Source organism: Salvia hispanica, chromosome 4 (assembly GCF_029641045.1).
Source record: "Salvia hispanica isolate PSC_SH4W2 chromosome 4, Shi_PSC_v1, whole genome shotgun sequence".
Taxonomy (NCBI): domain Eukaryota; kingdom Viridiplantae; phylum Streptophyta; class Magnoliopsida; order Lamiales; family Lamiaceae; genus Salvia; species Salvia hispanica.
Genome location: NC_142695.1, coordinates 27,580,372 through 27,601,536, shown reverse-complemented (window position 1 = coordinate 27,601,536; position 21,165 = coordinate 27,580,372). Strand labels below are relative to the sequence as shown.

Sequence of the window (21,165 nt, the reverse complement as noted above, 5' to 3'; positions counted from 1 at the left end):
TGGCGAGTAAAATGAAAAAAAGCTACGACAATCTCCACGAGCCGGTGATGAGCGGGTCCTACAACCTTAAACGTGCCGAAAAACAGTAGCTGCGAACTAAAAGTGGCCGAAATGGCTCGAAAACGGCCTCTCTTTGTTTCCCGGAGTAGCCACAGGATGTACCCGTATCGCTGCACGTGCGGGTCGGCCAGAGCTTCGCGGTGATATGCTGTGGGTCCCGTAACTCCCTCCGGATCAAAGGTTATGCTCGTTTGAGGGGTGGGGGATCAAAACCTGCACACGGGAGCGTACGCTATGAAAGAATAAAGTGCGGAGCTATTGCTGGGTGCGATCATACCAGCACTAATGCACCGGATCCCATCAGAACTCCGAAATTAAGCGTGCTTGGGCGAGAGTAGTACTAGGATGGGTGATCCCCTGGGAAGTCCTCGTGTTGTACGCTTTTTTGCGAATGCGTTCATTTTTTTTATTTCCGTTCAGTTGGTCTTGCTGTGGTCCGAACTCGACTAGAGGTTGGCGATTAAAAGGAAAAAAATGAACAACAATCTCCACTAGCCGGTGATGAGCGGGTCTCAAAACCTTAAACGTGCCGAAAAATAGTAGCTGCGAACTAAAAGTGGCCGAAATGGCTCGAAATGGCCTCTATTTGCTTCTCGTAGTAGCCACGAGCTGTACCCGTATCTCAGCACGTAGGGCTCGGCGAAAGCTTCGCGGTGATATGCTGAGGGTCCCGTAACTCCTTCCGGATCAAAATTTATGCCCGTCTGAAGGGTGGGGGATCATAACCTGCGTACGGGAGCGTACGCTATGAAAGAATAAAGTGCGGGGTTATTGATGGGTGCGATCATACCAGCACTAATGCACCGGATCCCATCAGAACTCCGAAATTAAGCGTGCTTGGGCGAGAGTAGTACTAGGATGGGTGATCCCCTGGGAAGTCCTCGTGTTGTACCCTTTTTTGCGAATGCGTTCATTTTTTTTATTTCCGTTCAGTTGGTCTTGCTGTGGTCCGAACTCGACTAGAGGTTGGCGATTAAAAGGAAAAAAATGAACAACAATCTCCACTAGCCGGTGATGAGCGGGTCTCAAAACCTTAAACGTGCCGAAAAATAGTAGCTGCGAACTAAAAGTGGCCGAAATGGCTCGAAATGGCCTCTATTTGCTTCTCGTAGTAGCCACGAGCTGTACCCGTATCTCAGCACGTGGGGCTCGGCGAAAGCTTCGCGGTGATATGCTGAGGGTCCCGTAACTCCTTCCGGATCAAAATTTATGCCCGTCTGAAGGGTGGGGGATCATAACCTGCGTACGGGAGCGTACGCTATGAAAGAATAAAGTGCGGGGTTATTGATGGGTGCGATCATACCAGCACTAATGCACCGGATCCCATCAGAACTCCGAAGTTAAGCGTGCTTGGGCGAGAGTAGTACTAGGATGGGTGACCCCCTTGGAAGACCTCGTGTTGCACCTCTTTTTGCAAGTGCATTCATTTTTATTTTTTTTTCCGTTCGGTTGGTCTTGCTGTGGTCCGAAACTCGATTAGCGGTTGGCGAGTAAAATGAAAAAAAGCTACGACAATCTCCACGAGCCGGTGATGAGCGGGTCCTACAACCTTAAACGTGCCGAAAAACAGTAGCTGCGAACTAAAAGTGGCTGAAATGGCTCGAAACAGCCACTTTTTGATTCCCGGAGTAGCCACGAGATGTACCCGTATCTCTGCACGTGCGGGTCGGTGAGAGCTTCGCGGTGATATGTTGTGGGTCCCGTAACTCCTTCCGGATCAAAAGTTATGCCCGTCTGAAGGGTGGGGCATTAGAACCTGCGCACGGGAGCGTACGGTATGAAAGAATAAAGTGCGGGGCTATTGCTGGGTGCGATCATACCAGCACTAATGCACCGGATCCCATCAGAACTCCGAAATTAAGCGTGCTTGGGCGAGAGTAGTACTAGGATGGGTGATCCCCTGGGAAGTCCTCGTGTTGTACCCTTTTTTGCGAATGCGTTCATTTTTTTTATTTCCGTTTAGTTTGTCTTGCTGTGGTCCGAACTCGATTAGAGGTTGGCGATTAAAAGGAAATAAATGAACAACAATCTCCACTAGCCGGTGATGAGCGGGTCTCAAAACCTTAAACGTGCCGAAAAATAGTAGCTGCGAACTAAAAGTGGCCGAAATGGCTCGAAATGGCCTCTATTTGCTTCTCGTAGTAGCCACGAGCTGTACCCGTATCTCAGCACGTGGAGCTGTACCCATAACTCCTTCCGGATCAAAATTTATGCCCGTCTGAAGGGTGGGGGATCAGAACCTGCGCACGGGAGCGTACGGTATGAAAGAATAAAGTGCGGGGCTATTGATGGGTGCGATCGTACCAGCACTAATGCAGCGGATCCCATCAGAACTCCGAAGTTAAGCGTGCTTGGGCGAGAGTAGTACTAGGATGGTTGACCCCCTTGGAAGACCTCGTGTTGCACCTCTCTTTGCAAGTGCGTTCATTTTTATTTTTTTTTCCGTTCGGTTGGTCTTGCTGTGGTCCGAAACTCGATTAGCGGTTGGCGAGTAAATGAAAAAAAGCTACGACAATCTCCACGAGCCGGTGATGAGCGGGTCCTACAACCTTAAACGTGCCGAAAAACAGTAGCTGCGAACTAAAAGTGGCTGAAATGGCTCGAAACAGCCACTTTTTGATTCCCGGAGTAGCCACAGGATGTACCCGTATCTCTGCACGTGCGGGTCGGCGAGAGCTTCGCGGTGATATGCTGGGGGTCCCGTAACTCCTTCCGGATCAAAAGTTATGCCCGTCTGAAGGGTGGGGGATCAGAACCTACGCACGGGAGCGTACGGTATGAAAGAATAAAGTGCGGGGCTATTGATGGGTGCGATCGTACCAGCACTAATGCACCGGATCCCAACAGAACTCCGAAGTTAAGCGTGCTTGGGCGAGAGTAGTACTAGGATGGGTGACCCCCTTGGAAGACCTCGTGTTGCACCTCTTTTTGCAAGTGCGTTCATTTTTATTTTTTTTTCCGTTCGGTTGGTCTTGCTGTGGTCCGAAACTCGATTAGCGGTTGGCGAGTAAAATGAAAAAAAGCTACGACAATCTCCACGAGCCGGTGATGAGCGGGTCCTACAACCTTAAACGTGCCGAAAAACAGTAGCTGCGAACTAAAAGTGGCCGAAATGGCTCGAAAACGGCCTCTTTTTGTTTCCCGGAGTAGCCACAGGATGTACCCGTATCGCTGCACGTGCGGGTCGGCCAGAGCTTCGCGGTGATATGCTGTGGGTCCCGTAACTCCCTCCGGATCAAAGGTTATGCTCGTTTGAGGGGTGGGGGATCAAAACCTGCACACGGGAGCGTACGCTATGAAAGAATAAAGTGCGGAGCTATTGCTGGGTGCGATCATACCAGCACTAATGCACCGGATCCCATCAGAACTCCGAAATTAAGCGTGCTTGGGCGAGAGTAGTACTAGGATGGGTGATCCCCTGGGAAGTCCTCGTGTTGTACGCTTTTTTGCGAATGCGTTCATTTTTTTTATTTCCGTTCAGTTGGTCTTGCTGTGGTCCGAACTCGACTAGAGGTTGGCGATTAAAAGGAAAAAAATGAACAACAATCTCCACTAGCCGGTGATGAGCGGGTCTCAAAACCTTAAACGTGCCGAAAAATAGTAGCTGCGAACTAAAAGTGGCCGAAATGGCTCGAAATGGCCTCTATTTGCTTCTCGTAGTAGCCACGAGCTGTACCCGTATCTCAGCACGTGGGGCTCGGCGAAAGCTTCGCGGTGATATGCTGAGGGTCCCGTAACTCCTTCCGGATCAAAATTTATGCCCGTCTGAAGGGTGGGGGATCATAACCTGCGTACGGGAGCGTACGCTATGAAAGAATAAAGTGCGGGGTTATTGATGGGTGTGATCATACCAGCACTAATGCACCGGATCCCATCAGAACTCCGAAATTAAGCGTGCTTGGGCGAGAGTAGTACTAGGATGGGTGATCCCCTGGGAAGTCCTCGTGTTGTACCCTTTTTTGCGAATGCGTTCATTTTTTTTATTTCCGTTCAGTTGGTCTTGCTGTGGTCCGAACTCGACTAGAGGTTGGCGATTAAAAGGAAAAAAATGAACAACAATCTCCACTAGCCGGTGATGACCGGGTCTCAAAACCTTAAACGTGCCGAAAAATAGTAGCTGCGAACTAAAAGTGGCCGAAATGGCTCGAAATGGCCTCTATTTGCTTCTCGTAGTAGCCACGAGCTGTACCCGTATCTCAACACGTGGGGCTCGGCGAAAGCTTCGCGGTGATATGCTGAGGGTCCCGTAACTCCTTCCGGATCAAAATTTATGCCCGTCTGAAGGGTGGGGGATCATAACCTGCGTACGGGAGCGTACGCTATGAAAGAATAAAGTGCGGGGTTATTGATGGGTGCGATCATACCAGCACTAATGCACCGGATCCCATCAGAACTCCGAAATTAAGCGTGCTTGGGCGAGAATAGTACTAGGATGGGTGATCCCCTGGGAAGTCCTCGTGTTGTACCCTTTTTTGCGAATGCGTTCATTTTTTTTATTTCCGTTCAGTTGGTCTTGCTGTGGTCCGAACTCGATTAGAGGTTGGCGATTAAAAGGAAAAAAATGAACAACAATCTCCACTAGCCGGTGATGAGCGGGTCTCAAAACCTTAAACGTGCCGAAAAATAGTAGCTGCGAACTAAAAGTGGCCGAAATGGCTCGAAATGGCCTCTATTTGCTTCTCGTAGTAGCCACGAGCTGTACCCGTATCTCAGCACGTGGGGCTCGGCGAAAGCTTCGCGGTGATATGCTGAGGGTCCCGTAACTCCTTCCGGATCAAAATTTATGCCCGTCTGAAGGGTGGGGGATCATAACCTGCGTACGGGAGCGTACGCTATGAAAGAATAAAGTGCGGGGTTATTGATGGGTGCGATCATACAAGCACTAATGCACCGGATCCCATCAGAACTCCGAAGTTAAGCGTGCTTGGGCGAGAGTAGTACTAGGATGGGTGACCCCCTTGGAAGACCTCGTGTTGCACCTCTTTTTGCAAGTGCATTCATTTTTATTTTTTTTTCCGTTCGGTTGGTCTTGCTGTGGTCCGAAACTCGATTAGCGGTTGGCGAGTAAAATGAAAAAAAGCTACGACAATCTCCACGAGCCGGTGATGAGCGGGTCCTACAACCTTAAACGTGCCGAAAAACAGTAGCTGCGAACTAAAAGTGGCTGAAATGGCTCGAAACAGCCACTTTTTGATTCCCGGAGTAGCCACGGGATGTACCCGTATCTCTGCACGTGCGGGTCGGCGAGAGCTTCGCGGTGATATGCTGGGGGTCCCGTAACTCCTTCCGGATCAAAAGTTATGCCCGTCTGAAGGGTGGGGGATCAGAACCTACGCACGGGAGCGTACGGTATGAAAGAATAAAGTGCGGGGCTATTGAAGGGTGCGATCGTACCAGCACTAATGCACCGGATCCCATCAGAACTCCGAAGTTAAGCGTGCTTGGGCGAGAGTAGTACTAGGATGGGTGACCCCCTTGGAAGACCTCGTGTTGCACCTCTTTTTGCAAGTGCGTTCATTTTTATTTTTTTTTCCGTTCGGTTGGTCTTGCTGTGGTCCGAAACTCGATTAGCGGTTGGCGAGTAAAATGAAAAAAAGCTACGACAATCTCCACGAGCCGGTGATGAGCGGGTCCTACAACCTTAAACGTGCCGAAAAACAGTAGCTGCGAACTAAAAGTGGCTGAAATGGCTCGAAACAGCCACTTTTTGATTCCCGGAGTAGCCACGGGATGTACCCGTATCTCTGCACGTGCGGGTCGGCGAGAGCTTCGCGGTGATATGCTGGGGGTCCCGTAACTCCTTCCGGATCAAAAGTTATGCCCGTCTGAAGGGTGGGGGATCAAAACCTGCACACGGGAGCGTACGCAATGAAAGAATAAAGTGCGGGGCTATTGCTGGGTGCGATCATACCAGCACTAATGCACCGGATCCCATCAGAACTCCGAAATTAAGCGTGCTTGGGCGAGAGTAGTACTAGGATGGGTGACCCCCTTGGAAGTCCTCGTGTTGTACCCTTTTTTGCGAATGCGTTCATTTTTTTTATTTCCGTTCAGTTGGTCTTGCTGTGGTCCGAACTCGACTAGAGGTTGGCGATTAAAAGGAAAAAAATGAACAACAATCTCCACTAGCCGGTGATGAGCGGGTCTCAAAACCTTAAACGTGCCGAAAAATAGTAGCTGCGAACTAAAAGTTGCCGAAATGGCTCGAAATGGCCTCTATTTGCTTCTCGTAGTAGCCACGAGCTGTACCCGTATCTCAGCACGTGGGGCTCGGCGAAAGCTTCGCGGTGATATGCTGAGGGTCCCGTAACTCCTTCCGGATCAAAATTTATGCCCGTCTGAAGGGTGGGGGATCATAACCTGCGTACGGGAGCGTACGCTATGAAAGAATAAAGTGCGGGGTTATTGATGGGTGCGATCATACCAGCACTAATGCACCGGATCCCATCAGAACTCCGAAGTTAAGCGTGCTTGGGCGAGAGTAGTACTAGGATGGGTGACCCCCTTGGAAGACCTCGTGTTGCACCTCTTTTTGCAAGTGCATTCATTTTTATTTTTTTTTCCGTTCGGTTGGTCTTGCTGTGGTCCGAAACTCGATTAGCGGTTGGCGAGTAAAATGAAAAAAAGCTACGACAATCTCCACGAGCCGGTGATGAGCGGGTCCTACAACCTTAAACGTGCCGAAAAACAGTAGCTGCGAACTAAAAGTGGCTGAAATGGCTCGAAACAGCCACTTTTTGATTCCCGGAGTAGCCACGAGATGTACCCGTATCTCTGCACGTGCGGGTCGGTGAGAGCTTCGCGGTGATATGTTGTGGGTCCCGTAACTCCTTCCGGATCAAAAGTTATGCCCGTCTGAAGGGTGGGGGATTAGAACCTGCGCACGGGAGCGTACGGTATGAAAGAATAAAGTGCGGGGCTATTGCTGGGTGCGATCATACCAGCACTAATGCACCGGATCCCATCAGAACTCCGAAATTAAGCGTGCTTGGGCGAGAGTAGTACTAGGATGGGTGATCCCCTGGGAAGTCCTCGTGTTGTACCCTTTTTTGCGAATGCGTTCATTTTTTTTATTTCCGTTTAGTTTGTCTTGCTGTGGTCCGAACTCGATTAGAGGTTGGCGATTAAAAGGAAATAAATGAACAACAATCTCCACTAGCCGGTGATGAGCGGGTCTCAAAACCTTAAACGTGCCGAAAAATAGTAGCTGCGAACTAAAAGTGGCCGAAATGGCTCGAAATGGCCTCTATTTGCTTCTCGTAGTAGCCACGAGCTGTACCCGTATCTCAGCACGTGGAGCTGTACCCATAACTCCTTCCGGATCAAAATTTATGCCCGTCTGAAGGGTGGGGGATCAGAACCTGCGCACGGGAGCGTACGGTATGAAAGAATAAAGTGCGGGGCTATTGATGGGTGCGATCGTACCAGCACTAATGCAGCGGATCCCATCAGAACTCCGAAGTTAAGCGTGCTTGGGCGAGAGTAGTACTAGGATGGTTGACCCCCTTGGAAGACCTCGTGTTGCACCTCTCTTTGCAAGTGCGTTCATTTTTATTTTTTTTTCCGTTCGGTTGGTCTTGCTGTGGTCCGAAACTCGATTAGCGGTTGGCGAGTAAATGAAAAAAAGCTACGACAATCTCCACGAGCCGGTGATGAGCGGGTCCTACAACCTTAAACGTGCCGAAAAACAGTAGCTGCGAACTAAAAGTGGCCGAAATGGCTCGAAAACGGCCTCTTTTTGTTTCCCGGAGTAGCCACAGGATGTACCCGTATCGCTGCACGTGCGGGTCGGCCAGAGCTTCGCGGTGATATGCTGTGGGTCCCGTAACTCCCTCCGGATCAAAGGTTATGCTCGTTTGAGGGGTGGGGGATCAAAACCTGCACACGGGAGCGTACGCTATGAAAGAATAAAGTGCGGGGCTATTGCTGGGTGCGATCATACCAGCACTAATGCACCGGATCCCATCAGAACTCCGAAATTAAGCGTGCTTGGGCGAGAGTAGTACTAGGATGGGTGACCCCCTTGGAAGACCTCGTGTTGCACCTCTTTTTGCAAGTGCATTCATTTTTATTTTTTTTTCCGTTCGGTTGGTCTTGCTGTGGTCCGAAACTCGATTAGCGGTTGGCGAGTAAAATGAAAAAAAGCTACGACAATCTCCACGAGCCGGTGATGAGCGGGTCCTACAACCTTAAACGTGCCGAAAAACAGTAGCTGCGAACTAAAAGTGGCTGAAATGGCTCGAAACAGCCACTTTTTGATTCCCGGAGTAGCCACGGGATGTACCCGTATCTCTGCACGTGCGGGTCGGCGAGAGCTTCGCGGTGATATGCTGGGGGTCCCGTAACTCCTTCCGGATCAAAAGTTATGCCCGTCTGAAGGGTGGGGGATCAGAACCTACGCACGGGAGCGTACGGTATGAAAGAATAAAGTGCGGGGCTATTGATGGGTGCGATCGTACCAGCACTAATGCACCGGATCCCATCAGAACTCCGAAGTTAAGCGTGCTTGGGCGAGAGTAGTACTAGGATGGGTGACCCCCTTGGAAGACCTCGTGTTGCACCTCTTTTTGCAAGTGCGTTCATTTTTATTTTTTTTTCCGTTCGGTTGGTCTTGCTGTGGTCCGAAACTCGATTAGCGGTTGGCGAGTAAAATGAAAAAAAGCTACGACAATCTCCACGAGCCGGTGATGAGCGGGTCCTACAACCTTAAACGTGCCGAAAAACAGTAGCTGCGAACTAAAAGTGGCCGAAATGGCTCGAAAACGGCCTCTTTTTGTTTCCCGGAGTAGCCACAGGATGTACCCGTATCGCTGCACGTGCGGGTCGGCCAGAGCTTCGCGGTGATATGCTGTGGGTCCCGTAACTCCCTCCGGATCAAAGGTTATGCTCGTTTGAGGGGTGGGGGATCAAAACCTGCACACGGGAGCGTACGCTATGAAAGAATAAAGTGCGGGGCTATTGCTGGGTGCGATCATACCAGCACTAATGCACCGGATCCCATTAGAACTCCGAAATTAAGCGTGCTTGGGCGAGAGTAGTACTAGGATGGGTGATCCCCTGGGAAGTCCTCGTGTTGTACCCTTTTTTGCGAATGCGTTCATTTTTTTTATTTCCGTTTAGTTTGTCTTGCTGTGGTCCGAACTCGATTAGAGGTTGGCGATTAAAAGGAAAAAAATGAACAACAATCTCCACTAGCCGGTGATGAGCGGGTCTCAAAACCTTAAACGTGCCGAAAAATAGTAGCTGCGAACTAAAAGTGGCCGAAATGGCTCGAAATGGCCTCTATTTGCTTCTCGTAGTAGCCACGAGCTGTACCCGTATCTCAGCACGTGGAGCTGTACCCATAACTCCTTCCGGATCAAAATTTATGCCCGTCTGAAGGGTGGGGGATCAGAACCTGCGCACGGGAGCGTACGGTATGAAAGAATAAAGTGCGGGGCTATTGATGGGTGCGATCGTACCAGCACTAATGCAGCGGATCCCATCAGAACTCCGAAGTTAAGCGTGCTTGGGCGAGAGTAGTACTAGGATGGTTGACCCCCTTGGAAGACCTCGTGTTGCACCTCTCTTTGCAAGTGCGTTCATTTTTATTTTTTTTTCCGTTCGGTTGGTCTTGCTGTGGTCCGAAACTCGATTAGCGGTTGGCGAGTAAAATGAAAAAAAGCTACGACAATCTCCACGAGCCGGTGATGAGCGGGTCCTACAACCTTAAACGTGCCGAAAAACAGTAGCTGCGAACTAAAAGTGGCCGAAATGGCTCGAAAACGGCCTCTTTTTGTTTCCCGGAGTAGCCACAGGATGTACCCGTATCGCTGCACGTGCGGGTCGGCCAGAGCTTCGCGGTGATATGCTGTGGGTCCCGTAACTCCCTCCGGATCAAAGGTTATGCTCGTTTGAGGGGTGGGGGATCAAAACCTGCACACGGGAGCGTACGCTATGAAAGAATAAAGTGCGGGGCTATTGCTGGGTGCGATCATACCAGCACTAATGCACCGGATCCCATCAGAACTCCGAAATTAAGCGTGCTTAGGCGAGAGTAGTACTAGGATGGGTGACCCCCTTGGAACTCCTCGTGTTGTACCCTTTTTTGCGAATGCGTTCATTTTTTTTATTTCCGTTCAGTTGGTCTTGCTGTGGTCCGAACTCGACTAGAGGTTGGCGATTAAAAGGAAAAAAATGAACAACAATCTCCACTAGCCGGTGATGAGCGGGTCTCAAAACCTTAAACGTGCCGAAAAATAGTAGCTGCGAACTAAAAGTGGCCGAAATGGCTCGAAATGGCCTCTATTTGCTTCTCGTAGTAGCCACGAGCTGTACCCGTATCTCAGCACGTGGGGCTCGGCGAAAGCTTCGCGGTGATATGCTGAGGGTCCCGTAACTCCTTCCGGATCAAAATTTATGCCCGTCTGAAGGGTGGGGGATCATAACCTGCGTACGGGAGCGTACGCTATGAAAGAATAAAGTGCGGGGTTATTGATGGGTGCGATCATACAAGCACTAATGCACCGGATCCCATCAGAACTCCGAAGTTAAGCGTGCTTGGGCGAGAGTAGTACTAGGATGGGTGACCCCCTTGGAAGACCTCGTGTTGCACCTCTTTTTGCAAGTGCATTCATTTTTATTTTTTTTTCCGTTCGGTTGGTCTTGCTGTGGTCCGAAACTCGATTAGCGGTTGGCGAGTAAAATGAAAAAAAGCTACGACAATCTCCACGAGCCGGTGATGAGCGGGTCCTACAACCTTAAACGTGCCGAAAAACAGTAGCTGCGAACTAAAAGTGGCTGAAATGGCTCGAAACAGCCACTTTTTGATTCCCGGAGTAGCCACGGGATGTACCCGTATCTCTGCACGTGCGGGTCGGCGAGAGCTTCGCGGTGATATGCTGGGGGTCCCGTAACTCCTTCCGGATCAAAAGTTATGCCCGTCTGAAGGGTGGGGGATCAGAACCTACGCACGGGAGCGTACGGTATGAAAGAATAAAGTGCGGGGCTATTGATGGGTGCGATCGTACCAGCACTAATGCACCGGATCCCATCAGAACTCCGAAGTTAAGCGTGCTTGGGCGAGAGTAGTACTAGGATGGGTGACCCCCTTGGAAGACCTCGTGTTGCACCTCTTTTTGCAAGTGCGTTCATTTTTATTTTTTTTTCCGTTCGGTTGGTCTTGCTGTGGTCCGAAACTCGATTAGCGGTTGGCGAGTAAAATGAAAAAAAGCTACGACAATCTCCACGAGCCGGTGATGAGCGGGTCCTACAACCTTAAACGTGCCGAAAAACAGTAGCTGCGAACTAAAAGTGGCCGAAATGGCTCGAAAACGGCCTCTTTTTGTTTCCCGGAGTAGCCACAGGATGTACCCGTATCGCTGCACGTGCGGGTCGGCCAGAGCTTCGCGGTGATATGCTGTGGGTCCCGTAACTCCCTCCGGATCAAAGGTTATGCTCGTTTGAGGGGTGGGGGATCAAAACCTGCACACGGGAGCGTACGCTATGAAAGAATAAAGTGCGGGGCTATTGCTGGGTGCGATCATACCAGCACTAATGCACCGGATCCCATCAGAACTCCGAAATTAAGCGTGCTTGGGCGAGAGTAGTACTAGGATGGGTGATCCCCTGGGAAGTCCTCGTGTTGTACCCTTTTTTGCGAATGCGTTCATTTTTTTTATTTCCGTTCAGTTGGTCTTGCTGTGGTCCGAACTCGATTAGAGGTTGGCGATTAAAAGGAAAAAAATGAACAACAATCTCCACTAGCCGGTGATGAGCGGGTCTCAAAACCTTAAACGTGCCGAAAAATAGTAGCTGCGAACTAAAAGTGGCCGAAATGGCTCGAAATGGCCTCTATTTGCTTCTCGTAGTAGCCACGAGCTGTACCCGTATCTCAGCACGTGGGGCTCGGCGAAAGCTTCGCGGTGATATGCTGAGGGTCCCGTAACTCCTTCCGGATCAAAATTTATGCCCGTCTGAAGGGTGGGGGATCATAACCTGCGTACGGGAGCGTACGCTATGAAAGAATAAAGTGCGGGGTTATTGATGGGTGCGATCATACAAGCACTAATGCACCGGATCCCATCAGAACTCCGAAATTAAGCGTGCTTGGGCGAGAGTAGTACTAGGATGGGTGATCCCCTGGGAAGTCCTCGTGTTGTACCCTTTTTTGCGAATGCGTTCATTTTTTTTATTTCCGTTCAGTTGGTCTTGCTGTGGTCCGAACTCGATTAGAGGTTGGCGATTAAAAGGAAAAAAATGAACAACAATCTCCACTAGCCGGTGATGAGCGGGTCCTACAACCTTAAACGTGCCGAAAAACAGTAGCTGCGAACTAAAAGTGGCCGAAATGGCTCGAAAACGGCCTCTTTTTGTTTCCCGGAGTAGCCACAGGATGTACCCGTATCGCTGCACGTGCGGGTCGGCCAGAGCTTCGCGGTGATATGCTGTGGGTCCCGTAACTCCCTCCGGATCAAAGGTTATGCTCGTTTGAGGGGTGGGGGATCAAAACCTGCACACGGGAGCGTACGCTATGAAAGAATAAAGTGCGGGGCTATTGCTGGGTGCGATCATACCAGCACTAATGCACCGGATCCCATCAGAACTCCGAAATTAAGCGTGCTTAGGCGAGAGTAGTACTAGGATGGGTGACCCCCTTGGAACTCCTCGTGTTGTACCCTTTTTTGCGAATGCGTTCATTTTTTTTATTTCCGTTCAGTTGGTCTTGCTGTGGTCCGAACTCGACTAGAGGTTGGCGATTAAAAGGAAAAAAATGAACAACAATCTCCACTAGCCGGTGATGAGCGGGTCTCAAAACCTTAAACGTGCCGAAAAATAGTAGCTGCGAACTAAAAGTGGCCGAAATGGCTCGAAATGGCCTCTATTTGCTTCTCGTAGTAGCCACGAGCTGTACCCGTATCTCAGCACGTGGGGCTCGGCGAAAGCTTCGCGGTGATATGCTGAGGGTCCCGTAACTCCTTCCGGATCAAAATTTATGCCCGTCTGAAGGGTGGGGGATCATAACCTGCGTACGGGAGCGTACGCTATGAAAGAATAAAGTGCGGGGTTATTGATGGGTGCGATCATACAAGCACTAATGCACCGGATCCCATCAGAACTCCGAAGTTAAGCGTGCTTGGGCGAGAGTAGTACTAGGATGGGTGACCCCCTTGGAAGACCTCGTGTTGCACCTCTTTTTGCAAGTGCATTCATTTTTATTTTTTTTTCCGTTCGGTTGGTCTTGCTGTGGTCCGAAACTCGATTAGCGGTTGGCGAGTAAAATGAAAAAAAGCTACGACAATCTCCACGAGCCGGTGATGAGCGGGTCCTACAACCTTAAACGTGCCGAAAAACAGTAGCTGCGAACTAAAAGTGGCTGAAATGGCTCGAAACAGCCACTTTTTGATTCCCGGAGTAGCCACGGGATGTACCCGTATCTCTGCACGTGCGGGTCGGCGAGAGCTTCGCGGTGATATGCTGGGGGTCCCGTAACTCCTTCCGGATCAAAAGTTATGCCCGTCTGAAGGGTGGGGGATCAGAACCTACGCACGGGAGCGTACGGTATGAAAGAATAAAGTGCGGGGCTATTGATGGGTGCGATCGTACCAGCACTAATGCACCGGATCCCATCAGAACTCCGAAGTTAAGCGTGCTTGGGCGAGAGTAGTACTAGGATGGGTGACCCCCTTGGAAGACCTCGTGTTGCACCTCTTTTTGCAAGTGCGTTCATTTTTATTTTTTTTTCCGTTCGGTTGGTCTTGCTGTGGTCCGAAACTCGATTAGCGGTTGGCGAGTAAAATGAAAAAAAGCTACGACAATCTCCACGAGCCGGTGATGAGCGGGTCCTACAACCTTAAACGTGCCGAAAAACAGTAGCTGCGAACTAAAAGTGGCCGAAATGGCTCGAAAACGGCCTCTTTTTGTTTCCCGGAGTAGCCACAGGATGTACCCGTATCGCTGCACGTGCGGGTCGGCCAGAGCTTCGCGGTGATATGCTGTGGGTCCCGTAACTCCCTCCGGATCAAAGGTTATGCTCGTTTGAGGGGTGGGGGATCAAAACCTGCACACGGGAGCGTACGCTATGAAAGAATAAAGTGCGGGGCTATTGCTGGGTGCGATCATACCAGCACTAATGCACCGGATCCCATCAGAACTCCGAAATTAAGCGTGCTTGGGCGAGAGTAGTACTAGGATGGGTGATCCCCTGGGAAGTCCTCGTGTTGTACCCTTTTTTGCGAATGCGTTCATTTTTTTTATTTCCGTTCAGTTGGTCTTGCTGTGGTCCGAACTCGATTAGAGGTTGGCGATTAAAAGGAAAAAAATGAACAACAATCTCCACTAGCCGGTGATGAGCGGGTCTCAAAACCTTAAACGTGCCGAAAAATAGTAGCTGCGAACTAAAAGTGGCCGAAATGGCTCGAAATGGCCTCTATTTGCTTCTCGTAGTAGCCACGAGCTGTACCCGTATCTCAGCACGTGGGGCTCGGCGAAAGCTTCGCGGTGATATGCTGAGGGTCCCGTAACTCCTTCCGGATCAAAATTTATGCCCGTCTGAAGGGTGGGGGATCATAACCTGCGTACGGGAGCGTACGCTATGAAAGAATAAAGTGCGGGGTTATTGATGGGTGCGATCATACAAGCACTAATGCACCGGATCCCATCAGAACTCCGAAGTTAAGCGTGCTTGGGCGAGAGTAGTACTAGGATGGGTGACCCCCTTGGAAGACCTCGTGTTGCACCTCTTTTTGCAAGTGCGTTCATTTTTATTTTTTTTTCCGTTCGGTTGGTCTTGCTGTGGTCCGAAACTCGATTAGCGGTTGGCGAGTAAAATGAAAAAAAGCTACGACAATCTCCACGAGCCGGTGATGAGCGGGTCCTACAACCTTAAACATGCCGAAAAACAGTAGCTGCGAACTAAAAGTGGCCGAAATGGCTCGAAAACGGCCTCTTTTTGTTTCCCGGAGTAGCCACAGGATGTACCCGTATCGCTGCACGTGCGGGTCGGCCAGAGCTTCGCGGTGATATGCTGTGGGTCCCGTAACTCCCTCCGGATCAAAGGTTATGCTCGTTTGAGGGGTGGGGGATCAAAACCTGCACACGGGAGCGTACGCTATGAAAGAATAAAGTGCGGGGCTATTGCTGGGTGCGATCATACCAGCACTAATGCACCGGATCCCATCAGAACTCCGAAATTAAGCGTGCTTGGGCGAGAGTAGTACTAGGATGGGTGATCCCCTGGGAAGTCCTCGTGTTGTACCCTTTTTTGCGAATGCGTTCATTTTTTTTATTTCCGTTCAGTTGGTCTTGCTGTGGTCCGAACTCGATTAGAGGTTGGCGATTAAAAGGAAAAAAATGAACAACAATCTCCACTAGCCGGTGATGAGCGGGTCCTACAACCTTAAACGTGCCGAAAAACAGTAGCTGCGAACTAAAAGTGGCCGAAATGGCTCGAAAACGGCCTCTTTTTGTTTCCCGGAGTAGCCACAGGATGTACCCGTATCGCTGCACGTGCGGGTCGGCCAGAGCTTCGCGGTGATATGCTGTGGGTCCCGTAACTCCCTCCGGATCAAAGGTTATGCTCGTTTGAGGGGTGGGGGATCAAAACCTGCACACGGGAGCGTACGCTATGAAAGAATAAAGTGCGGGGCTATTGCTGGGTGCGATCATACCAGCACTAATGCACCTGATCCCATCAGAACTCCGAAATTAAGCGTGCTTAGGCGAGAGTAGTACTAGGATGGGTGACCCCCTTGGAACTCCTCGTGTTGTACCCTTTTTTGCGAATGCGTTCATTTTTTTTATTTCCGTTCAGTTGGTCTTGCTGTGGTCCGAACTCGACTAGAGGTTGGCGATTAAAAGGAAAAAAATGAACAACAATCTCCACTAGCCGGTGATGAGCGGGTCTCAAAACCTTAAACGTGCCGAAAAATAGTAGCTGCGAACTAAAAGTGGCCGAAATGGCTCGAAATGGCCTCTATTTGCTTCTCGTAGTAGCCACGAGCTGTACCCGTATCTCAGCACGTGGGGCTCGGCGAAAGCTTCGCGGTGATATGCTGAGGGTCCCGTAACTCCTTCCGGATCAAAATTTATGCCCGTCTGAAGGGTGGGGGATCATAACCTGCGTACGGGAGCGTACGCTATGAAAGAATAAAGTGCGGGGTTATTGATGGGTGCGATCATACAAGCACTAATGCACCGGATCCCATCAGAACTCCGAAGTTAAGCGTGCTTGGGCGAGAGTAGTACTAGGATGGGTGACCCCCTTGGAAGACCTCGTGTTGCACCTCTTTTTGCAAGTGCATTCATTTTTATTTTTTTTTCCGTTCGGTTGGTCTTGCTGTGGTCCGAAACTCGATTAGCGGTTGGCGAGTAAAATGAAAAAAAGCTACGACAATCTCCACGAGCCGGTGATGAGCGGGTCCTACAACCTTAAACGTGCCGAAAAACAGTAGCTGCGAACTAAAAGTGGCTGAAATGGCTCGAAACAGCCACTTTTTGATTCCCGGAGTAGCCACGGGATGTACCCGTATCTCTGCACGTGCGGGTCGGCGAGAGCTTCGCGGTGATATGCTGGGGGTCCCGTAACTCCTTCCGGATCAAAAGTTATGCCCGTCTGAAGGGTGGGGGATCAGAACCTACGCACGGGAGCGTACGGTATGAAAGAATAAAGTGCGGGGCTATTGATGGGTGCGATCGTACCAGCACTAATGCACCGGATCCCATCAGAACTCCGAAGTTAAGCGTGCTTGGGCGAGAGTAGTACTAGGATGGGTGACCCCCTTGGAAGACCTCGTGTTGCACCTCTTTTTGCAAGTGCGTTCATTTTTATTTTTTTTTCCGTTCGGTTGGTCTTGCTGTGGTCCGAAACTCGATTAGCGGTTGGCGAGTAAAATGAAAAAAAGCTACGACAATCTCCACGAGCCGGTGATGAGCGGGTCCTACAACCTTAAACGTGCCGAAAAACAGTAGCTGCGAACTAAAAGTGGCCGAAATGGCTCGAAAACGGCCTCTTTTTGTTTCCCGGAGTAGCCACAGGATGTACCCGTATCGCTGCACGTGCGGGTCGGCCAGAGCTTCGCGGTGATATGCTGTGGGTCCCGTAACTCCCTCCGGATCAAAGGTTATGCTCGTTTGAGGGGTGGGGGATCAAAACCTGCACACGGGAGCGTACGCTATGAAAGAATAAAGTGCGGGGCTATTGCTGGGTGCGATCATACCAGCACTAATGCACCGGATCCCATCAGAACTCCGAAATTAAGCGTGCTTGGGCGAGAGTAGTACTAGGATGGGTGATCCCCTGGGAAGTCCTCGTGTTGTACCCTTTTTTGCGAATGCGTTCATTTTTTTTATTTCCGTTCAGTTGGTCTTGCTGTGGTCCGAACTCGATTAGAGGTTGGCGATTAAAAGGAAAAAAATGAACAACAATCTCCACTAGCCGGTGATGAGCGGGTCTCAAAACCTTAAACGTGCCGAAAAATAGTAGCTGCGAACTAAAAGTGGCCGAAATGGCTCGAAATGGCCTCTATTTGCTTCTCGTAGTAGCCACGAGCTGTACCCGTATCTCAGCACGTGGGGCTCGGCGAAAGCTTCGCGGTGATATGCTGAGGGTCCCGTAACTCCTTCCGGATCAAAATTTATGCCCGTCTGAAGGGTGGGGGATCATAACCTGCGTACGGGAGCGTACGCTATGAAAGAATAAAGTGCGGGGTTATTGATGGGTGCGATCATACAAGCACTAATGCACCGGATCCCATCAGAACTCCGAAGTTAAGCGTGCTTGGGCGAGAGTAGTACTAGGATGGGTGACCCCCTTGGAAGACCTCGTGTTGCACCTCTTTTTGCAAGTGCGTTCATTTTTATTTTTTTTTCCGTTCGGTTGGTCTTGCTGTGGTCCGAAACTCGATTAGCGGTTGGCGAGTAAAATGAAAAAAAGCTACGACAATCTCCACGAGCCGGTGATGAGCGGGTCCTACAACCTTAAACATGCCGAAAAACAGTAGCTGCGAACTAAAAGTGGCCGAAATGGCTCGAAAACGGCCTCTTTTTGTTTCCCGGAGTAGCCACAGGATGTACCCGTATCGCTGCACGTGCGGGTCGGCCAGAGCTTCGCGGTGATATGCTGTGGGTCCCGTAACTCCCTCCGGATCAAAGGTTATGCTCGTTTGAGGGGTGGGGGATCAAAACCTGCACACGGGAGCGTACGCTATGAAAGAATAAAGTGCGGGGCTATTGCTGGGTGCGATCATACCAGCACTAATGCACCGGATCCCATCAGAACTCCGAAATTAAGCGTGCTTGGGCGAGAGTAGTACTAGGATGGGTGATCCCCTGGGAAGTCCTCGTGTTGTACCCTTTTTTGCGAATGCGTTCATTTTTTTTATTTCCGTTCAGTTGGTCTTGCTGTGGTCCGAACTCGATTAGAGGTTGGCGATTAAAAGGAAAAAAATGAACAACAATCTCCACTAGCCGGTGATGAGCGGGTCCTACAACCTTAAACGTGCCGAAAAACAGTAGCTGCGAACTAAAAGTGGCCGAAATGGCTCGAAAACGGCCTCTTTTTGTTTCCCGGAGTAGCCACAGGATGTACCCGTATCGCTGCACGTGCGGGTCGGCCAGAGCTTCGCGGTGATATGCTGTGGGTCCCGTAACTCCCTCCGGATCAAAGGTTATGCTCGTTTGAGGGGTGGGGGATCAAAACCTGCACACGGGAGCGTACGCTATGAAAGAATAAAGTGCGGGGCTATTGCTGGGTGCGATCATACCAGCACTAATGCACCTGATCCCATCAGAACTCCGAAATTAAGCGTGCTTAGGCGAGAGTAGTACTAGGATGGGTGACCCCCTTGGAACTCCTCGTGTTGTACCCTTTTTTGCGAATGCGTTCATTTTTTTTATTTCCGTTCAGTTGGTCTTGCTGTGGTCCGAACTCGACTAGAGGTTGGCGATTAAAAGGAAAAAAATGAACAACAATCTCCACTAGCCGGTGATGAGCGGGTCTCAAAACCTTAAACGTGCCGAAAAATAGTAGCTGCGAACTAAAAGTGGCCGAAATGGCTCGAAATGGCCTCTATTTGCTTCTCGTAGTAGCCACGAGCTGTACCCGTATCTCAGCACGTGGGGCTCGGCGAAAGCTTCGCGGTGATATGCTGAGGGTCCCGTAACTCCTTCCGGATCAAAATTTATGCCCGTCTGAAGGGTGGGGGATCATAACCTGCGTACGGGAGCGTACGCTATGAAAGAATAAAGTGCGGGGTTATTGATGGGTGCGATCATACAAGCACTAATGCACCGGATCCCATCAGAACTCCGAAGTTAAGCGTGCTTGGGCGAGAGTAGTACTAGGATGGGTGACCCCCTTGGAAGACCTCGTGTTGCACCTCTTTTTGCAAGTGCATTCATTTTTATTTTTTTTTCCGTTCGGTTGGTCTTGCTGTGGTCCGAAACTCGATTAGCGGTTGGCGAGTAAAATGAAAAAAAGCTACGACAATCTCCACGAGCCGGTGATGAGCGGGTCCTACAACCTTAAACGTGCCGAAAAACAGTAGCTGCGAACTAAAAGTGGCTGAAATGGCTCGAAACAGCCACTTTTTGATTCCCGGAGTAGCCACGGGATGTACCCGTATCTCTGCACGTGCGGGTCGGCGAGAGCTTCGCGGTGATATGCTGGGGGTCCCGTAACTCCTTCCGGATCAAAAGTTATGCCCGTCTGAAGGGTGGGGGATCAGAACCTACGCACGGGAGCGTACGGTATGAAAGAATAAAGTGCGGGGCTATTGATGGGTGCGATCGTACCAGCACTAATGCACCGGATCCCATCAGAACTCCGAAGTTAAGCGTGCTTGGGCGAGAGTAGTACTAGGATGGGTGACCCCCTTGGAAGACCTCGTGTTGCACCTCTTTTTGCAAGTGCGTTCATTTTTATTTTTTTTTCCGTTCGGTTGGTCTTGCTGTGGTCCGAAACTCGATTAGCGGTTGGCGAGTAAAATGAAAAAAAGCTACGACAATCTCCACGAGCCGGTGATGAGCGGGTCCTACAACCTTAAACGTGCCGAAAAACAGTAGCTGCGAACTAAAAGTGGCCGAAATGGCTCGAAAACGGCCTCTTTTTGTTTCCCGGAGTAGCCACAGGATGTACCCGTATCGCTGCACGTGCGGGTCGGCCAGAGCTTCGCGGTGATATGCTGTGGGTCCCGTAACTCCCTCCGGATCAAAGGTTATGCTCGTTTGAGGGGTGGGGGATCAAAACCTGCACACGGGAGCGTACGCTATGAAAGAATAAAGTGCGGGGCTATTGCTGGGTGCGATCATACCAGCACTAATGCACCGGATCCCATTAGAACTCCGAAATTAAGCGTGCTTGGGCGAGAGTAGTACTAGGATGGGTGATCCCCTGGGAAGTCCTCGTGTTGTACCCTTTTTTGCGAATGCGTTCATTTTTTTTATTTCCGTTTAGTTTGTCTTGCTGTGGTCCGAACTCGATTAGAGGTTGGCGATTAAAAGGAAAAAAATGAACAACAATCTCCACTAGCCGGTGATGAGCGGGTCTCAAAACCTTAAACGTGCCGAAAAATAGTAGCTGCGAACTAAAAGTGGCCGAAATGGCTCGAAATGGCCTCTATTTGCTTCTCGTAGTAGCCACGAGCTGTACCCGTATCTCAGCACGTGGAGCTGTACCCATAACTCCTTCCGGATCAAAATTTATGCCCGTCTGAAGGGTGGGGGATCAGAACCTGCGCACGGGAGCGTACGGTATGAAAGAATAAAGTGCGGGGCTATTGATGGGTGCGATCGTACCAGCACTAATGCAGCGGATCCCATCAGAACTCCGAAGTTAAGCGTGCTTGGGCGAGAGTAGTACTAGGATGGTTGACCCCCTTGGAAGACCTCGTGTTGCACCTCTCTTTGCAAGTGCGTTCATTTTTATTTTTTTTTCCGTTCAGTTGGTCTTGCTGTGGTCCGAAACTCGATTAGCGGTTGGCGAGTAAATGAAAAAAAGCTACGACAATCTCCACGAGCCGGTGATGAGCGGGTCCTACAACCTTAAACGTGCCGAAAAACAGTAGCTGCGAACTAAAAGTGGCTGAAATGGCTCAAAACAGCCACTTTTTGATTCCCGGAGTAGCCACG

The 21,165-nt window shown here is 50.3% G+C and overlaps 32 non-coding genes and 9 pseudogenes across 32 annotated transcripts; all 41 read left to right on the top strand.

Moving 5' to 3' along the window:
- The first annotated feature begins 323 nt into the window (after window positions 1-323).
- Window positions 324-442, top strand: LOC148928257 (5S ribosomal RNA). Its single transcript, XR_016129621.1, has one exon. It is a non-coding gene; the product is annotated as a 5S ribosomal RNA (ribosomal RNA).
- A 394-nt stretch (window positions 443-836) lies between these two features.
- On the top strand, window positions 837-955 carry LOC148928256 (5S ribosomal RNA). The gene has a single exon (XR_016129382.1). It is a non-coding gene; the product is annotated as a 5S ribosomal RNA (ribosomal RNA).
- Window positions 956-1,349: 394 nt separating this feature from the next.
- Window positions 1,350-1,468, top strand: LOC148928255 (5S ribosomal RNA). The gene has a single exon (XR_016130068.1). It is a non-coding gene; the product is annotated as a 5S ribosomal RNA (ribosomal RNA).
- A 398-nt stretch (window positions 1,469-1,866) lies between these two features.
- LOC148928254 (5S ribosomal RNA) lies at window positions 1,867-1,985 on the top strand. The gene has a single exon (XR_016129381.1). It is a non-coding gene; the product is annotated as a 5S ribosomal RNA (ribosomal RNA).
- Window positions 1,986-2,350: 365 nt separating this feature from the next.
- LOC148928253 (5S ribosomal RNA) lies at window positions 2,351-2,469 on the top strand (annotated as a pseudogene).
- Window positions 2,470-2,866: 397 nt separating this feature from the next.
- LOC148928252 (5S ribosomal RNA) lies at window positions 2,867-2,985 on the top strand. Its single transcript, XR_016129467.1, has one exon. It is a non-coding gene; the product is annotated as a 5S ribosomal RNA (ribosomal RNA).
- Window positions 2,986-3,384: 399 nt separating this feature from the next.
- On the top strand, window positions 3,385-3,503 carry LOC148928251 (5S ribosomal RNA). Its single transcript, XR_016129620.1, has one exon. It is a non-coding gene; the product is annotated as a 5S ribosomal RNA (ribosomal RNA).
- Window positions 3,504-3,897: 394 nt separating this feature from the next.
- On the top strand, window positions 3,898-4,016 carry LOC148928250 (5S ribosomal RNA). Its single transcript, XR_016129461.1, has one exon. It is a non-coding gene; the product is annotated as a 5S ribosomal RNA (ribosomal RNA).
- Window positions 4,017-4,410: 394 nt separating this feature from the next.
- Window positions 4,411-4,529, top strand: LOC148928249 (5S ribosomal RNA). The gene has a single exon (XR_016129464.1). It is a non-coding gene; the product is annotated as a 5S ribosomal RNA (ribosomal RNA).
- A 394-nt stretch (window positions 4,530-4,923) lies between these two features.
- On the top strand, window positions 4,924-5,042 carry LOC148928248 (5S ribosomal RNA). The gene has a single exon (XR_016129322.1). It is a non-coding gene; the product is annotated as a 5S ribosomal RNA (ribosomal RNA).
- A 398-nt stretch (window positions 5,043-5,440) lies between these two features.
- On the top strand, window positions 5,441-5,559 carry LOC148928247 (5S ribosomal RNA). Its single transcript, XR_016129241.1, has one exon. It is a non-coding gene; the product is annotated as a 5S ribosomal RNA (ribosomal RNA).
- Window positions 5,560-5,957: 398 nt separating this feature from the next.
- Window positions 5,958-6,076, top strand: LOC148928246 (5S ribosomal RNA). The gene has a single exon (XR_016129430.1). It is a non-coding gene; the product is annotated as a 5S ribosomal RNA (ribosomal RNA).
- Window positions 6,077-6,470: 394 nt separating this feature from the next.
- LOC148928245 (5S ribosomal RNA) lies at window positions 6,471-6,589 on the top strand. The gene has a single exon (XR_016130067.1). It is a non-coding gene; the product is annotated as a 5S ribosomal RNA (ribosomal RNA).
- Window positions 6,590-6,987: 398 nt separating this feature from the next.
- Window positions 6,988-7,106, top strand: LOC148928244 (5S ribosomal RNA). The gene has a single exon (XR_016129380.1). It is a non-coding gene; the product is annotated as a 5S ribosomal RNA (ribosomal RNA).
- A 365-nt stretch (window positions 7,107-7,471) lies between these two features.
- LOC148928243 (5S ribosomal RNA) lies at window positions 7,472-7,590 on the top strand (annotated as a pseudogene).
- Window positions 7,591-7,988: 398 nt separating this feature from the next.
- On the top strand, window positions 7,989-8,107 carry LOC148928242 (5S ribosomal RNA). The gene has a single exon (XR_016129259.1). It is a non-coding gene; the product is annotated as a 5S ribosomal RNA (ribosomal RNA).
- A 398-nt stretch (window positions 8,108-8,505) lies between these two features.
- LOC148928241 (5S ribosomal RNA) lies at window positions 8,506-8,624 on the top strand. Its single transcript, XR_016129240.1, has one exon. It is a non-coding gene; the product is annotated as a 5S ribosomal RNA (ribosomal RNA).
- A 399-nt stretch (window positions 8,625-9,023) lies between these two features.
- LOC148928240 (5S ribosomal RNA) lies at window positions 9,024-9,142 on the top strand. The gene has a single exon (XR_016129448.1). It is a non-coding gene; the product is annotated as a 5S ribosomal RNA (ribosomal RNA).
- A 365-nt stretch (window positions 9,143-9,507) lies between these two features.
- LOC148928239 (5S ribosomal RNA) lies at window positions 9,508-9,626 on the top strand (annotated as a pseudogene).
- Window positions 9,627-10,025: 399 nt separating this feature from the next.
- LOC148928238 (5S ribosomal RNA) lies at window positions 10,026-10,144 on the top strand (annotated as a pseudogene).
- A 394-nt stretch (window positions 10,145-10,538) lies between these two features.
- On the top strand, window positions 10,539-10,657 carry LOC148928237 (5S ribosomal RNA). Its single transcript, XR_016129320.1, has one exon. It is a non-coding gene; the product is annotated as a 5S ribosomal RNA (ribosomal RNA).
- Window positions 10,658-11,055: 398 nt separating this feature from the next.
- Window positions 11,056-11,174, top strand: LOC148928236 (5S ribosomal RNA). The gene has a single exon (XR_016129239.1). It is a non-coding gene; the product is annotated as a 5S ribosomal RNA (ribosomal RNA).
- A 399-nt stretch (window positions 11,175-11,573) lies between these two features.
- LOC148928235 (5S ribosomal RNA) lies at window positions 11,574-11,692 on the top strand. The gene has a single exon (XR_016129379.1). It is a non-coding gene; the product is annotated as a 5S ribosomal RNA (ribosomal RNA).
- Window positions 11,693-12,086: 394 nt separating this feature from the next.
- On the top strand, window positions 12,087-12,205 carry LOC148928234 (5S ribosomal RNA; annotated as a pseudogene).
- Window positions 12,206-12,600: 395 nt separating this feature from the next.
- LOC148928233 (5S ribosomal RNA) lies at window positions 12,601-12,719 on the top strand (annotated as a pseudogene).
- A 394-nt stretch (window positions 12,720-13,113) lies between these two features.
- Window positions 13,114-13,232, top strand: LOC148928232 (5S ribosomal RNA). Its single transcript, XR_016129319.1, has one exon. It is a non-coding gene; the product is annotated as a 5S ribosomal RNA (ribosomal RNA).
- A 398-nt stretch (window positions 13,233-13,630) lies between these two features.
- On the top strand, window positions 13,631-13,749 carry LOC148928231 (5S ribosomal RNA). The gene has a single exon (XR_016129238.1). It is a non-coding gene; the product is annotated as a 5S ribosomal RNA (ribosomal RNA).
- Window positions 13,750-14,148: 399 nt separating this feature from the next.
- Window positions 14,149-14,267, top strand: LOC148928230 (5S ribosomal RNA). Its single transcript, XR_016129378.1, has one exon. It is a non-coding gene; the product is annotated as a 5S ribosomal RNA (ribosomal RNA).
- A 394-nt stretch (window positions 14,268-14,661) lies between these two features.
- LOC148928229 (5S ribosomal RNA) lies at window positions 14,662-14,780 on the top strand. Its single transcript, XR_016129318.1, has one exon. It is a non-coding gene; the product is annotated as a 5S ribosomal RNA (ribosomal RNA).
- A 399-nt stretch (window positions 14,781-15,179) lies between these two features.
- On the top strand, window positions 15,180-15,298 carry LOC148928228 (5S ribosomal RNA). Its single transcript, XR_016129377.1, has one exon. It is a non-coding gene; the product is annotated as a 5S ribosomal RNA (ribosomal RNA).
- Window positions 15,299-15,693: 395 nt separating this feature from the next.
- On the top strand, window positions 15,694-15,812 carry LOC148928227 (5S ribosomal RNA; annotated as a pseudogene).
- A 394-nt stretch (window positions 15,813-16,206) lies between these two features.
- Window positions 16,207-16,325, top strand: LOC148928226 (5S ribosomal RNA). Its single transcript, XR_016129317.1, has one exon. It is a non-coding gene; the product is annotated as a 5S ribosomal RNA (ribosomal RNA).
- Window positions 16,326-16,723: 398 nt separating this feature from the next.
- On the top strand, window positions 16,724-16,842 carry LOC148928225 (5S ribosomal RNA). Its single transcript, XR_016129237.1, has one exon. It is a non-coding gene; the product is annotated as a 5S ribosomal RNA (ribosomal RNA).
- Window positions 16,843-17,241: 399 nt separating this feature from the next.
- LOC148928224 (5S ribosomal RNA) lies at window positions 17,242-17,360 on the top strand. Its single transcript, XR_016129375.1, has one exon. It is a non-coding gene; the product is annotated as a 5S ribosomal RNA (ribosomal RNA).
- Window positions 17,361-17,754: 394 nt separating this feature from the next.
- Window positions 17,755-17,873, top strand: LOC148928223 (5S ribosomal RNA). Its single transcript, XR_016129316.1, has one exon. It is a non-coding gene; the product is annotated as a 5S ribosomal RNA (ribosomal RNA).
- Window positions 17,874-18,272: 399 nt separating this feature from the next.
- Window positions 18,273-18,391, top strand: LOC148928222 (5S ribosomal RNA). Its single transcript, XR_016129374.1, has one exon. It is a non-coding gene; the product is annotated as a 5S ribosomal RNA (ribosomal RNA).
- A 395-nt stretch (window positions 18,392-18,786) lies between these two features.
- Window positions 18,787-18,905, top strand: LOC148928221 (5S ribosomal RNA; annotated as a pseudogene).
- A 394-nt stretch (window positions 18,906-19,299) lies between these two features.
- LOC148928220 (5S ribosomal RNA) lies at window positions 19,300-19,418 on the top strand. Its single transcript, XR_016129315.1, has one exon. It is a non-coding gene; the product is annotated as a 5S ribosomal RNA (ribosomal RNA).
- A 398-nt stretch (window positions 19,419-19,816) lies between these two features.
- LOC148928219 (5S ribosomal RNA) lies at window positions 19,817-19,935 on the top strand. The gene has a single exon (XR_016129236.1). It is a non-coding gene; the product is annotated as a 5S ribosomal RNA (ribosomal RNA).
- A 399-nt stretch (window positions 19,936-20,334) lies between these two features.
- Window positions 20,335-20,453, top strand: LOC148928218 (5S ribosomal RNA). Its single transcript, XR_016129447.1, has one exon. It is a non-coding gene; the product is annotated as a 5S ribosomal RNA (ribosomal RNA).
- Window positions 20,454-20,818: 365 nt separating this feature from the next.
- Window positions 20,819-20,937, top strand: LOC148928217 (5S ribosomal RNA; annotated as a pseudogene).
- The last annotated feature ends 228 nt before the right edge of the window (window positions 20,938-21,165 follow it).